Below are 13,306 nucleotides of genomic sequence, written 5' to 3' on the forward strand. Positions count from 1 at the left end.
GAGGCATAGATTTTAAGGTTGTGGGCGAGAAAGAGGAGAAAAGCACAGACCAACCTTTTTTGCACAGCATGTGGAAATGATCTTGAACTCAATGCCTATAGGAGTGATGGAAACAAGATAATCATTTATTTCAAAGGGAAATTGGGAAGGAATGGTGTTGACTGGATTGTTCAACAGAGAATAACATGGTCTTGATGGGACAAGTGAAGTTGACTGGACTGTTCTGCAGAGAATAGCATGGAGTTTATAGGCTAAATGCAGCTGATTGGATTAATCTGGAGAGAATGGCATGGACTTGATAAAGTTGCCTGGATTGTTCTAAAGGGAATGGCTTGGAATTGATGGGCTACATAGCCTTCAGTGTTATAATGCCATTGATTGAGGTGTTACCCTTCCAACTATCTCTTCCAGTTGCAGCCTCCTCAACCTACCTCAACTGCTGAAGAAATCTGAAGAAGGATCCTGACTCGAAACATCATTTATCCCTGTTCTCCAGAGATGATGCCTGATCCACTGAGCTACTCCAATACTTTGTGCTCTTATTTTTAAACCAGCGTTTGCAGTTCCTTCTATCCATCTATCTCAACTGGTGTGCTCCACACCTGGTCCCAGGTGGCTCCTTCTCCACCTGCAGCCAGATGTTGTCCCTACCTGATCCTCAGGTGTTGCCCTTTGCAGGATGCTGTTCTTTCAGCCACTCCCCGCTGTGGGAGGCTCTCCACATCTGGCCCTGAAACTGGGCGACCAGGTGATCCAGGTGTTGCCGCCACTTCTCCACCTGTTGTCCGCTTGAAGGTGCCCTGGCGGGAGCGGAGGCGCATGCGCGGGACCGGGCGGAGGGGGCGGGGCCGAGGGTCAGTTTCCCACAATGCCTTTGGGGGACGCTGACAAGTGGATCCAAGATGGCGTAAAAGTAAAGGGAAAGGTAGGTGCGGAGTTGTGTGTCTGTGTCCGGCTCGGGGCCTGCCGCGTCCTCGGGGCTTGTGCGTGGAGGGGTGAGAGAGGCGGAAGATTGAGGCAGGGGAGGAGTGAGGCGCCCGAAAGCGGCCCGCGACCTCTCAGCAGGTCCGGGGGGAGCTGTCAATGTGGTTGTTGTTTGAACGGGGGGAGGGGATGGGGGGCATCTGGATGGGGGGCATCTGGTGGCCACCGTGTATAACCTGGGCCCGGGGCCACGGATCTGGGGGCTACTGGGGCCGACCAGCCTCCGACTGACCTCAGCTCGGGCATTAGTCGGCCCTCCGCCTGCCGCGGCCGGAGTGTGTAACGTGTAAACAAGAGAGGGGGGGGGAGGGGGAGTGGGGGGAGGATTAGGGCTAGGGTTTAGGACTACTACCAGGGAGGGGGGCTGAAGGGTAGACACCAGGAAAAAGCCCATTGCTCCTGTACCCCACCTACGCACTCCCGTGTGTCTGACTACATATTTACAACTAGAACACACCACTGTTACTCCACATTCGTCAAGATAGGAAGCACAAAATAATAACTTTATGACATTTGTGTAAAGTAGGTTTTCCAACAATAGTTTTGTACTGTCGGTTCATCTATTTCTATCCCTGGTTCCCGTTCAGAAAATAAATGTTACTTCACTTATTGCTCTTTTATTTCTGCATGAGTAATATTGTGCTTGTATGCTTGTTTTGAAGTAGGATTCCATTACCATTACTCTATTACATCACTCACAGGCATCCAACAATAACTTGTCAGGTAAACTAACCTTATGTTATATTGTAGTCACCAATTGACAACATTTTTGAAACTTTTTTGCATTTTCTTTTCACATTTTTAAATAGATGTCACTTTGTGAATCTTTTAACTTTTTGAGTCTGGCAGTCCAAATCCTGCATTTTCTATTGCTTATGAATTGCCCAGATATCTGAATGTATTAAATTAGATATTTTGATTTATACTGCCAAATTTAAAAGGCAATGTATTAAAGATCTTTATGTACCTTAGCCATTTTGTTTTTGATTTTGCACAAGTTTTCAAATAGTCGAGAAGACTTTGGAGTTGGAAATTGGGACTGAGTGCTTAACACCATCATCAAATCCATGCTTCTCATTTCCCTTCCCCACACAGTATAATTTCTGTTCTTCTATCATGCCTTTGCCTTTTGCCCATACATTTGAAGTCTCTGCTTTTGTCATTTTCCTTCTTATTTGCTCTGTCTGATTTCTACCACTAAAGTATTTTAATATGCTTTTTTGTACACAACGCCTGGAAATAGTACATGTCACATAAATAATTAAAAATGCTGGCTCCAATAATCTATAATGACTAATTTGCAACCACTTTTACATTGTTGCTTTGGTTGACCAGAAACATGAGTTATGGGGTATGGGGAGAAGGCAGGAACGGGGTACTGATTGAGAATGATCAGCCATGATCACATTGAATGGTGGTGCTGGCTCGAAGGGCCGAATGGACTACTCCTGCACCTATTGTTTATTGTCTATTATTTGCTTCTAACCATTGCTCTTAATGTTAGTATTATTTGTGACTTGGGTGTTTGTGTAAAGTCTCTGAATGTTTACCTGTGCAGTGTTCAGAATAATATTCAGCATCTAAAATAACAGTTTGAATAGCCTATTTGCAGGTGAAGTAGCATAATGTTATTCTATGAAAGTTTGCCTTTTAACCAACTATTCTGAAAGTGTGTGTGTGGTTGATGTTGAATTTTTGTCTTCCTGTTTCTTCATTTCCCGACTGATCCTTTCCTGGCAAAGAACTGATTCCTTCTTGCTTGGTGTTGTTCCTTTGTAATTGAGCTCATGAATCTTCATTGTATTACTCTGACATTCAGCAATGGTGCTCTACTGTTATTAAACTGAAAAATATTGAGGCAAATTGTGGTGCAATCAAATGCAACTTCTACTGAGACCATAACTGAAACTGAGTTTCCTTCTTGTGTCTGCCTTGGGCTAATATCATGTAATGTATACAAGCATTGGACAATAAATTGTATATATTATTAAATGTGTGGATGGGCATTACTCCTGGAGCATCTCAATCTTGTCACTATTATCACCCTCCCTCCTCTTGCCCCTTCTTCCACCTCATACCATCAAAGGACTGTTTTCCATTGTATCATCACTCCCAGAACAAAACGTCTTCCAATCTTTCCTCACTTTCTCCCAGTTCATTTGGGGAAAAGAAATCTCAACCATATGAAGTGTTCAAAGAACTACACTGTGTGGTGGGCTACAGTGTTTAAACAGTGTATTTTTGCATTGAAGCTCAACACATTCTCTACAATCAAACAGCATTTAATAAAAACAGCTGAGATGAATTGTCAGCTTCAAATGGAATCAGAGCAATATAGGAAACATTGCCAATTGAATTTGTTTACTGCCAATGTTGTGATTAGTAAGACCTGATCAACAAAATGGTAAATGAAGCCCTGGCTGGTGAATTAATTTGACCACAGAATTCCAAGAATGCATGTGCTAAAAGTGTTCAATGGGACACATCTCGACGTAGTTTGTCATTTGACATTCCCAGTGATGGAGAGAACTGTTCAGAAAATTGTGAAGTGTAAAGGCAACTAAGTACACATAATTTGAACTGGTCATTATATATTTATAAACCAGGTATGACTGTGGTACGTTCTTTCATTTAAGAAACCCTACATCACTTAACACAATTAATAATCGCTTGATTATTTTTAAGTACTGCGATGAACAGTACAAACTCAGATAGAGTCAGGGTCCTAGTCATGCAACAAGGCAACAGCCCTTCAGCCTAACTCGTCCATGCCAGCCAACATGCCCCATATAAGATAGTCCCGTATTCCTGCATTTGGTCCATATTCCTCTAAACCTTTCCTATCCACGTACCTGTGAAAGTGTCTTTTAAATATCATTGTACTTTTAACTAAAGTACAATGGTACACAAAATGTCTTAAGATTAAAAGTTTAAGCTTTTAATCTCGCATTCAGTTCTAACATTTCTTTGCATGGTTTTGCATTTTTTTTTGTAAAATGATACACCTGTGAAGGTGAGACTAGGGTTGTTTGCTTTGGAACGTGGACTGTGGAGAAAATTTTAATTGGAAGGCTCAGATATAGTGGAAAGACAGGGCCTATGACCATTGGCAGAGGGATTGATAACGAGAGATCAAGGTTCATTAATTCAGGGAAAGGTTAGAGGGGAATTGAGAAAACAACGTTTTCATCCAAGGAGTACTGGAAGTCTGGTGCTCTTTCTCAAAAGACTGTTAGAATCAGAGCGCCTCAATTTATTTAAAGGATTGCAAGATGATCACTTAGAACTGTTGTCGACAAGGCCATAGACCAAAGTGGTTCAATTGTTGGCTGATGTGACGCAAATGGCCCTCTCTTGTGCCTTTGCGGTTCTGATCTTATGAAGTATGTTGGCTTGTTTTGTTGTGTTAAATGTGCAATGTGCATTGAAAAAGGTGAAAGGAATTATGGAAATCTGTGCATACAACACAGGATGTTTCAAAGTAATAGATAATACATGTAATACATGTATATTTATCATACCAAGTATCATTTCCTTGAGTTCAGGATTATTGTGTCATTGAACAGGTGCTGCTTGGAGCTTTCTGCAATTCTTACTGTATTTTGTGCAGGGTTTATGGATTTATTTTTAAACATGCTTTTCTCAGTTTTTGAGTTTGTATTACAAAGTCTTCCTCTATTAATACTTTCTTTGACATTGTTTATTTTTGAGTTTCCAAAAGTTGCAGTATTTTGCTTTTGTTCTTCATCGTTTGTCCTTTGTTTTGCTGTTTTTAACACTTTCTCCTTTCCACTTGGTGACTCCACCAAGATAAACTTTTTCCCCACCATCCTTCACCTGCCTCTCATTTGTTTGATACATTACATCTAAGATATTATCTGTAATCTGTCCAGTCTTTCTCTTCATTTGGCTTGCACCATTAACTGTCGTCAGTTCATTTGATTGTATGAACTTACTGTGGCATTGAAGAATTGATGTTTCCTATACCTTCTTGCTTACGTTTGCTAATAGTCTAGTTGGTGGTGCTGACATTTAACTCTGAGCATTTTAGAACTCTTCTTCCTTTGCTGATATTACTCTTATCTGTGATGTATCTTTGTACAAACATAAACTCATTACATTCTGGCTAATTTATCAGTTTTTTGTTTGTCTTTGGTTCAACCTTGGAGTTAATGCCTGCAATTGTTGCTTTTTAACTAAAAGTTCCCTAAAAACTCCCTCCTACCATTTGATTCCTTGCTAAGGTAAAGCTTTCCGAATGTTGGTAGATCTTTAGTCTTTTACTCCAGTGGCATTGGTTGAGTGCGAGTCTGCTGTAATTATCGCAATGGGATACCCAACCATTGAAGGTATTGTAGTTTGCTATCACCTGTTTTTACTTGATCTTGTGCTTTCCATCATGGTTGCTGAATTGTAGACAGGAGTAAAAGCTTTTAATGCCTGTTGTCTAGAAGTGCTGGGGTGAAGTTTGATGAACTTTGCAGCTGCCCTGGTGGAGTTTATGTTATTGAGGAGTCGCAGAATGAGGATTGAAGTGGAAGCTTCAATGTCTCTTGCTCAGCTGCTCATTGGATAAACCTATTAAGCCACTGACATAGCTCAGATTATTTTTAATGAGTCAGTGTGCTCAGTTTTGCCAATGTTTTTCTTCTGTCTGCACCTGAAGGATAAAATCCCAGGTGTTCTGCACTGATTATGGTTTGATGTGCATGCATCAGAATTAATATCTTGAGAGCAATGCTGTTTTTTTGTCTTTTGCTGTCAAAATATGTGGTCTTGTCAAAGATCTTTGGGTTAAAGAAGGATGATTGAATGTGAATTTATCATTGTTAAATTCTGAACTAACATATATTACAAAGTGGACAGTGTATCTTAAATGGAATCTGGATATGTTCCAGTAAATATACTGTACTGTTTAATGACTGATACTTAAGAAAACATTAATACATAATGCTGCAATACGTGAAATTCTAAGTTACATAAAGCATGTAGCATCAGATTTTATTTGTATCGATTATAATTTAAAAAACTATCCGGATAAAACCAATGATGAAGTAAGATAAAATACTATTGGTTCAACGTCTGCATCAGTGTTGGCAGTAATCTGAGATGATGGATAAACTTCACCTAGGAAATGTTTTAAGCTGAATTAAAGTAGATTGTTTTCAAATCATTTTACTTACATTATTAAATTATGTGTTGTGGGTTAATTATACTAATTTTACTCACTCCCTTTGCTTGAAACTACAAAGTGAAGAAATAATAAAATGATTAACAATATCCTCACTTTTAAAAATCTTTGTGTTCATTGTGAAAACTGCTTTCAAGGTCATTTTAACCAATTTGAGCTTGTGGAAATGGTCAAAAGTAACCCATAAGAATATTCACTATTTGTATTTGTATATTTATGAAGAATTCTTAACTGCAAATGCACTGCCAGTTGAAACTTATCTTTACACCATTTTTTTGAAATTATTTTATCACTGATATCCAAAACAAAGTAAAACATCCATCACAAGATGTAGATTAATGACCCTGCAGCTGTCAAAATCCTAAATTATTTTTTGTGAAACACTGCCTCTTTATCACAATTCTTAAAACCTACCTTCACTGTCTGAAGAAGGGCCCCACCATCTGTCCATTGCCTTCCACAGATGTTGCATGACCCACTGAATTCTTCCAGCACTCTGCGTGTTTGCTCAAGATTCTAGCATCTGCAGTCTCTGTCTCCTCAATTCAACTCTTGGTCATCTGCCTTAATTTCTTCTTAATTTGGCCAGGCATCAGATTTAGTTTCATGTCCCTATGAATCATTTTGGATTGCTTTTGTGTTTTTAAGGCAGTGCATTTATGGATGCCTTTGAGTTTGTTGATTTGAATTTATGTATCTTTTATTTATAATGAATGATCTCTTGCTCTCTTGCTATCCACTTTGCTGCTGTAACACTGTAAATTTCCCCGGTGTGGGACGAATAAAGGAATATATTATATTGAACCCAATAATGTATTTGCTATGAAGCAATGGTATAGAGCAATAAAATAAAGAATCTTTATCATTGGTTATATATGATCTTGTTAATTCTGTGCGTCTAAGGCAAGGAACCATTGCCTTGCAAAAAAAGTAAAGAAGGTTATATATTTGTTTCATTGGTGACTCTGGTAAAAATATTTGAGCCACTGGTTATGGGAAACAGTGTTACATGAGTAATTTCAGGGACCTGTCAAAAGAATGAAGTCAGCAGAGCAAAAGGTGCAGAATTTATTACAACCCTGTGCTATATCGATTCAAATTGGAGTACTGTATTTTCAGTCTACAGTTTAACATCATTGTTATCTGTGCCCACTTAGCCTAAATTCAGTGTTGTTCTTTGAGCTGAAGTCCAGATTTCTCTTTTGAAAGCAATAAATTGGAAAATAGCACAAAAGGATTATCAAAGTTGATTAAGTCGTTTATGTACAAGTCTTGTGAAGGTGAGCTACAATAATTATACTTTTCACATGGGATTGGAAACCACGTGTAGAGTTCAAATCCTCTCCTGTAACTTTCATATTTAGACTTAAATTTTTGTGAAAAGTTTATGCAATAACAATGTGGTTTCACAGAAGCAGAGGAATATGGTAAGGGATAATGTATATGTTGCTTTAAATTTATAGGTCTGAAAATTTAGTTTTCAACAATCCCTGACTGTTTTTGAAACATGAGGGATGGCTTCACAGTCCATTTCTCAGCACTTTCATAGATTAGAAGCACAATATGATGCAGGCAACTGGAAAGGATGAGAAAAACCCTTATATCATAAGTAGTTTTCTGAAATTTCCAGTTTGAATTGGGAATGAAAATTAGGTGAATTCCTAATGATCTAGCAGTTAACACGGCGACAGATATTTAAGTCAAGTCGAGTTTATTATCATTAGCACAGGCACGTGTGGTACAGGTACACTGCAAATTTGCAGCAGCGTCATCAGCATGTAGACTCAGACAACACAAAAACAAATTATATGTAATTTACATGTACACTTTACAGTACAGTGAATAAAAAAAGACTATTAAAAAAATTAGTGTTAAAAAGCACACAATTAGAAAACAGGTACGGGGTTGTGCAAGAAGTAGTCTGTAATTCCTTTGCTGAGACAGGATTAGGGTTGTGCACGTCAGTTTGAGAACCTGATGCTTGATGGAAAGTATCTGTTCCTGGACCTCTTGGCATGGGACTTCAGTACCTCTTACTGGATGGTAACAGCAAGAAGATAGCATAGCCAATGATGGTGGGGATCCTTGATGATATTTTCCACCTTGAGGCAGAGCTTTTTGTAGATACTTCCAATGGTTGGGAGTGCTGAGTCTACTGCACTCTGCAGCCTCTTGCTTTGGAATTGCTGTGTCAGACAATGATGCAACAAGTCAGGGTACATTTTCCAGAGAATCTGTGGAGATTTGTTTGAGTATTCTGTGACATGCCAAATCTTAAACTTCTAAGAACGTCGAGATGCCGGTGTACCATCTTCATGATTACATCTATGTACTGGTGTACCCAGGTCAGGTCCTACGAGATGTTAACACCCAGGAATTTTAAGCTGCTCATCCTCTCACCAATGGGGAAAAAAAGATATAATAGTTCCTTTTGAAGAATCTTGAATTTGGCAGGTTTGGGACTATCAGTATTATTATTTTGGTCTGTAAACTTGCCCATATATTAACAATAAAATTTAGTCATCGGTACCCAAAATGTCTTTAGGCAAACATGCTTATGAAAATGTGTATATATTGAATTAATTTTATGTATTGATTATCACCGATCGGAGACAATTTCAATCCTCATTACAGGCAACCCCACGTGGGTGGGGTGTAGCTTTCCTAGAAATCGGTCTGCATCGTGAATATGCGATCTGTGTGAAGAAACAAGTTGAAAAGTAAATTTGTGTTCATTTATTATCGTCCACATAAATTCTGTAAGAGCATATTTAATTTTGTATATTACATTTGAGTATTGATTTGTGCTGGTACTAAGCTTTTCCAAAGAGATACACGCGCACACACACATACTTTTTTTTCCTGTGAGAAAGATTTTTCATCAAAATAGCATCGTTGAAATGGGTAATTTGTGCTTATATTTCATGAAACAGAAATGTTGATGACCAGGCCATCATATAATGTGTGTCCTTAACTGCTGTTGAGAAGGTGCTGCTGAGTTATGATATTGATGCAGCAATGTCTCTGACAACCATTCATGAACTATTACATAATTATATTATGTTAATATTTTAAATTAAAATTAAAGTCAAAGTTTTGGAAACACATAGTAGCAACTAAAATATTTTAGTTAATTCAATTCATTAAAACTTGTAAGTAACTTGATAATGACCTATTATTTGAATTGAATGGTATTGCAGAACTGCCACTAGGCCAAACCTAATGCAAGTTACATGACTAAAACCTCCATGCATCATTGCTGGGAAACTGAAAGAAGTATGCATGCCAGCAGTGACTTACTGAAGAGGTATCTATTGTTAAAGCACAGTCAGAAATGAGAACATTAAGCACCCCTCAGGTTCTTTTGGACATTTGTTCTTGCACTTGGGTTCATAGATAGTTTGGAGTATCAATCTGGTCCTTCGTGTGGTGCACCACTGCTGTATACCTGTCCTGGACATCCTGGTAAGCAGAAATCATTACTTTGTACTTAATGATAAAGAAGCCATGGGGTATTGCCACATGATATTTTGTTGAAGGTGCATCCTCAAATAGCTACGTGAATGGGGTGAATGTTTAGGTTGGTTGACTGGGTATTGTTGAAGCTTATTACTTTGTCATCTGGTAGCATATTTGTTTTGCTGTTAGATACAGTATGGAGCTAATGTGGCCTCTGGGGTGGTCATGGAGAGAATTTTTCCTCATGTGACAGAATCGAAAGGTGACAGTCACTATTTATGCATAACAGGTTACTAATTTCAGAGGTTGCGGCAATTTTTATTCTGAGGATCGAGAATGTTTGGAGTCCTGCTCCTAAAAGGGTAGTGGAAGCAGTCTTAGAATATTTTTAACAGAGGTAGATTCTTTCTGACAAGAAAAGGAGTGGAAGGTTAATGCTGGTAGACTGGAATAGAGAGTTGATGTTTGGGAAATATCTTATTGTGGAGCAGTCTCAAGGGGCAAATGGCCTTTTCTATCTCATTCACATGCTTGTATCTAATCTTATTTCTTTCTTGATGTGGTTGAATATACTGCAGCAAAGTCATATTGCATAATTGTTTAGATGTCAATCAGGATACTCCATGTATATTTCCATGCTGGCGATGATGTTTAGATCCCATCTAGCCAGTTACTTGGGGAGGGGTTATGGATAATTCCAGAAATACCTGTTGATTGTGGCAACGTTTGCAAACTGTAAAGTCGAGCAGAAGCGCTGGCAACCCCTAATTCCTCTCCACCAGCTGAATGCATTTTTTGCTTGTTTTGAACTGAAGGGTCAATGGAATAACACACCTATTCGGGTGCCCCTGTGTTCATGGACATTGTTGCAGACGTCAGTTGAGATGGAACCTGTGGAAAATGACAGGTCCAGATGGAATGCCCGGTCATGTCCTCGGAGCCTCATGGATCCGGGCAGCATTATTTACAAGCATCTTTAACCTCTCCCTACTCCAATCTGAGGTTCCCATGTTGATTAAGATGACCGCTATCATCTCCGTAGCAAAGAAAAACAAGGTTGTATGCCTTAATGACTACCGCCAGTGGCTCGGACATCCACCATCGTAAAGTGCTTCAAAAGGCTCGTCATGACGCACATCGACTCCAGCCTCCCAGACAGCCTTGATCCACTGCAGTTCGTCTCTTATTGCAACAGGTTCATGGCAGATGTAATCTCCCTGATCTTAAGCTCATCCCTGGAACAGATGCATTGCAAGAGCACCTGCATTTGACTCCAATTTCTTGGCTATAGCCCCACCTTCAGCACCATAAATCCAACCAAATTCATCTTCAAGCTGCTGGACCGCGAACTTGGAATACCCCATCAACAACTGGATCTTTGCCTTCCTGGCCCATTGACTGTATTCAGTAAGGATAGGTGACAAAAACGTCCTCCACCATAATTCCCAACACTGGTGCCCTGCAATGCTGCGTTCTCATCCTCTTATTATATTCCCGGTACATTCTCGAGTGTGTGGTGAAATTCTTCTCTAACTCATTTAAAAGTTTGCACATGACACCACCGTAGTGGGTTAGATCTCAAACAATAAATAGACGTGGTACAGGAGTCAACTTGGTGTCAAGACAACAAACTCTCTCCTAATGTGTGTAAAATGAAGGGGCTGGTCCTCACCTTCACGAAGTAGGGTGGAGTCTTTGTCTCAGTCTGTATCGATCATGATGAAGTGGAGATGGTTGAGCGCCATGGTGTAAATATCATCAATAATTTGTCCTTGTCCAACCACATTGATGCTGTGGCCAAGAAAGTACACTCTACTTCCTCATACAGCTATGAAAAATTGGCATTTCTCTTGATTTCTACAGATGCGCCATAGAAAGCATCCTATCAGAGTGCTTTAAACTTAGTATGGAAACTGCCTTTCCCAAGACCGTGGGAAGTTGCAGAGTTGTGAATGCAGCCCAGTCCACGAAGCTATGCTATATTCTAATCTTTGAGAAGCAACCATTTTTCTTAAATCTATGGAATTTTGGAAAACTCAGTTGTCTGAGTTTTACTGATTTCTTGGTTCTCTGAAATCATTTTCTTTTCATCTGCTATTATCTAAACTTGCTGATGTGTTTGGAAAAAAAAATCTGTTAGGGTTCTAAACTTTAAAAAAGGTATATATTGGTTATAATTATACAGATGGTGATGACTAGTCAGAGTATAGAAGTGAGATCGTACGATTGACCAGATGGTGCCAGCACAACAACCTGGCTCTCAATATCAGTAAAACCAATGAACTGATTGTGGACTTTGGAAGAGGAAGGATGAGGACCCACAATCCTGTTTATATCAACAGGACGATGGTGGAGAGAGTCAAAAACTTCAAATTCCTGGGCGTGCATATTTCCGAAAATCTTTACTGGACCCGGCACACTCATGCAATTATAAATAAAGCACATCAACGCCTCTACTTCCTGAGAAGATTAAGGAGATTCGGTATGTCAAGGAGGATTCTCTTGAGCTTCTACAGGTGTAGAGTGGAGAGCATATTGACTGATTGCATCATGGCCTGGTTCGGCAACTTGAACGTCCAGGAGTGGAAAAGACTGCAAAAAGTTGTGAACGCTGCCCACTCAATCACCGGCTCTGACCTCCCCACCATCGAAGGGATTTATCGGAGTCGCTGCCTCAGGAAGGCAGCCAGCATCATCAGAGACCCACACCATCCTGGCCATGCACTAATTTCACCACTGCCATCTGGAAGAAGGTACAGGAGCCTGAAAAGTGCAACGTTCAGGAACAGCTTCTTCCCTACAGCCATCAGGCTATTAAACACTACAACCTCAAGTAAGCTCTAATTATCTGAACTACAATAGATTATTATTATTGCACTATTATTGGTTTTTTTTTTAGTGTGTGTATGCGCGTGTGTGTGTGTATATATAATATAATATAATAATAAACATTTATTTTATATAGCGCTTTTCCAAGTGCTCAAAGACGCTTTACAAAAACAGTCATGACATAAAAACAAACAGACGAACTGTCCTGACGGGGAAGCGGCGAACAAATAGCGCCATCGTCCTCTCACGTCAGGGTCCGGCAGTAGACAATAAAGAACACAAGACACACAATTACAGTTTTAACACAAACAGCCATCACAGTGATTGTTCCAGGCACACCCTCACTGTGATGGAAGGCAAATAAAAGTCTTATCTCCCCCTCTTCTCCCGTGGTGCCACGAGGCGATCGAGGCTCCCGACTTTTGAAGCCCCCACCGGGCGATGGAAAGTCCCAGGGCCGAGCCGAGCAGGCCGATGAAGGTCCTGAGCCCCCATCGGGCGATGGAAAGTACCGCGGCCAGGCCACGCAGGGCGATGAAGGGCCTGCGAGCGGGTCGATCAAACCTCACGCTCCGGGGTGGTCGAAGCTGAGACGGCTGGAGCTCCCGAAAGCCGGTCGCCAGCCAGGGACCTGCGAACTCCAGATGTTGCGGTCTGCAGGGCCCACGGCCGAAGCCTCCGAGATAGTAAGTCCAGGCCCTGCGACCGGAGTCTTCAAGGTCGATCCCAGCTGGAGGCCGCCGACTCCACGGTGTTAGGCCGTAGCGCGAACGGAGATACGACACGATAAAGGTCGCATCTCCGTTGAGGAGGAGATTGGAAAAAATATACACGCACATATAT

At 40.4% G+C, this 13,306-nt stretch overlaps 1 protein-coding gene across 5 annotated transcripts in view; it reads left to right on the forward strand.

The window, feature by feature from the left end:
• Positions 1 to 878: 878 nt before the first annotated feature.
• Positions 879 to 13,306, forward strand: part of helz (helicase with zinc finger) — a 176,354-nt gene continuing 163,926 nt past the window's right edge. For all 5 annotated transcript variants that reach the window (XM_078401433.1, XM_078401434.1, XM_078401435.1 and 2 more), the window contains exon 1: positions 879 to 925. The gene's annotated coding sequence lies outside the window, so the exon portion shown is untranslated. The remainder of the gene's footprint in view (positions 926 to 13,306) is intronic.

Source organism: Rhinoraja longicauda, chromosome 6 (assembly GCF_053455715.1).
Source record: "Rhinoraja longicauda isolate Sanriku21f chromosome 6, sRhiLon1.1, whole genome shotgun sequence".
Classification (NCBI taxonomy): Eukaryota; Metazoa; Chordata; class Chondrichthyes; order Rajiformes; family Arhynchobatidae; genus Rhinoraja; species Rhinoraja longicauda.